The sequence below is a fragment of the Triticum dicoccoides genome, chromosome 4A (assembly GCF_002162155.2).
Source record: "Triticum dicoccoides isolate Atlit2015 ecotype Zavitan chromosome 4A, WEW_v2.0, whole genome shotgun sequence".
NCBI classification, from domain to species: Eukaryota; Viridiplantae; Streptophyta; class Magnoliopsida; order Poales; family Poaceae; genus Triticum; species Triticum dicoccoides.
The window spans coordinates 465,732,414-465,735,212 of record NC_041386.1 but is presented as its reverse complement, the minus strand read 5'-3'; positions in this window follow the sequence as shown (position 1 = coordinate 465,735,212).

The window sequence follows — 2,799 nt, the reverse complement described above, 5'->3', positions numbered from 1 at the left end:
CTGGAGATGCTCTTAGACTCCACACCCGATACACAAAAGCCACATGACACCCTTGACACACACAAAAGCCCCACTCATGGTGTCTGGTCAAAAACCATGTCCTGTAAGTGCTTGGTCAAAATATCATACTAGAATATTTTGATGTTGTCATTCTTGACTTTGAGATGTGATTGGCCACAACTGTGGAGCTTATTGCAGGCACGGAGTAAAAGGCCACGACATTTTAGCAACGTGTGCATGTTTGGTTTCATGAGCAAAAGCACTACATGCCCTATAACATTGAGGTGATCAATGATTACAATGCGAAGTACCCCATTATGATACACCATTCAAACAACCGTCAACAAGTATTGAGGTGCATATGCAAGTGCAAAGATAGTGGCCTAATGAAAAGCTCGTGAGTTTATAATTATGATAAATTTAAGGTTGGAGTAAAAGCATCGTGCTTTCCGTCGGTAACGGTCACACCTACGGGCATCATTTCCTTCTTAGGGGTGTTGTTGTGGGTCACCTCATGGAGCCTAGGCTCCAGGGTGAAAATCCTAGTCCGTCCTCTAGGGCTCGACGATGGTAGCGCTTGGCGTCCTCACCCTATTAAGGTGTTGTCATGGAGTCCCAGTTCTTTCTGGTTGCACCTATCCAACGGATTTAGGCATGCCTTCCCTGGCGTATAGCCTCCTCGACTCTGTCATAGGGGTGGCCCTGATGATCTTCTATATTTTATATGCTTGCTATCTCCTGGCAGGAGCGACTCTCCACGGTTTGGCGTGAGGGGACAATTTCAACGGTGTGACTTGTCCTCCTCTAGGGATGGCTTGGTGTGTTGATACTACGGTGTCAGGTGGTCTCTCAAGGCTGCGCTGTTTCGGTCCTGTTCGGTAGTTTGTTTGTCTCATGTTAAGTGTGAAGTCTTTTGTTTTCAAGCTCAATGTTGGGTTGGTACCACTTATGCCACTCGCTCGAACACCGGTTTATTTTTATTTTGACCGGCCGGGTGGTTGTACGAGGATTTTCTTTTTTGAAGTGGCCAGCATTGCCGGCATTTCATTGATTTAAGCAGGAGGAAGAGTGACAAATGTGATCAAGTGATCAAGAGAGGAAATTTACAACTGCCCTGCAAAACGGTGGGGGTCTGCCGGGCCAAGGTCGCATGGCAATACTCTCACGTAATTTCCCCGAAGGGTAGCTCAATGCACTTTACCCCGGCCATTCTCCATTGCTCCATGTCGCGCTTGCAGGCTGCAATGACGTGCTCTGCGTTTGACTGCTTTTGTCTGAAAATGCAGGCGTTGCGCTCTAACCAAAGTTGCCAGCATATGAGTGCGATCACGGTTTTAACACCCTTCTTGTGCCCTGGGGCAGCAGCCGTTATGATCTTTTGAACGCGTCCCATTGTTGTTCTTCCATTGCCCCAGACAGCCCGATTCAATGAGGCGCACCCGTGCCAGGCTGCCCCGGCCTGCCATACTTAAAGAGCAACCGGGCACTCCCAGCAGAGGTGGACAGAGGTCTCAAGGTTGCGCATGCACATCGGGCAGAAATACCCATTGGCCCAGCCTCTCCTTTGCAGGAGATCATTGCACCATAGCCTATCGAGGTGCAGCAACCATAGGAACATCTTGATCTTGCCTGGCGCCCAGATTTTCTAGATGATAGATTTGAAGGAGGTGTCGTGTCTGTTGCTGAACTGAGCATTGTACGCTGAGTTTGTAGTGTAGCAGCCTGATGCGTTGAGCTTCCAAGTAATGGAGTCTTGGGTTCCTGGGGTGGGAGTGGGGGCAGCCAGCCTGATCTCCCTTGCAAGCTGCACCACCTGCAGGGCAATGTCATCCGGGGCGCCACGCCTCAGATCCAAGATCCATCTATCCTCGTGCAGCACATCCTTGACCGAGCGGTTCTTCCTAGTCGATCTTGCAAACAGAGTGGGGAAGGCCTGATGAAGTGGACGTCCACCTAGCCATGAACAGAACCAAAAAGATGTCGTCGCTCCATCGCCAATGGTCACCATCGTGGAGGCAGCGAACAGGGCCCTGTCCGCGGCATCGCAGGGCGTGCCCGTTCCTACCCATGGTTTATCTGGGTACGTCCAGGATTGCCATAGCCATCACAGCCGTAGCGCCCTGGCGAAGCTAAGAAGATCGTGGGTGCCGAGACCACCATACTGCTCCGGCGTGGTCATCGTGCTCCAGCTCACCTTGCACTTTCCCCCGGACAGTTCCTCTCGCCCGCCCAAAGAAAGCACCGACGAGATTTGTCAATATCTTTGAAGAGTTCCTTTGGAGCACGAAGGGCGGTGAGAGCAAAAGTGGGCATGGCCGAGAGCACACAGCGTACTAAAACGCGCCGCCCAGCCATCGACAGTAGTCTGCCTTTCCAGCCGGCTAGATGAGCACGGATCCTATCCAGAATGACCTGAAGATGCGCTAGCCTAATACGCCCCGTTGTGATTGGTAGGCCTAGATATCTAACCGGGAACGCCGTGATGATGCCGCCAAAATTCTGAAGGAAATCCGAGATGTCTACGTCTTTGCACCTAATGGGAGCCGCGAGGGATTTGACAAGATTGACCCGAAGCCCTATAGCGTCTCCGAAAAACCCTAGCAGTTCAACGAGGCTATCTACTTCGTGCCGGACGGGGTTGATGAAGATGACGGCGTCGTCGGCATATAAGTGTGGAAATATGCCCTAGAGGCAATAATAAAAGCATTATTATTATATTTCCTTATTCATGATAATTGTCTTTATTCATGCTATAATTGTGTTATCCGGAAATCGTAATACATGTGTGAATAACAGACA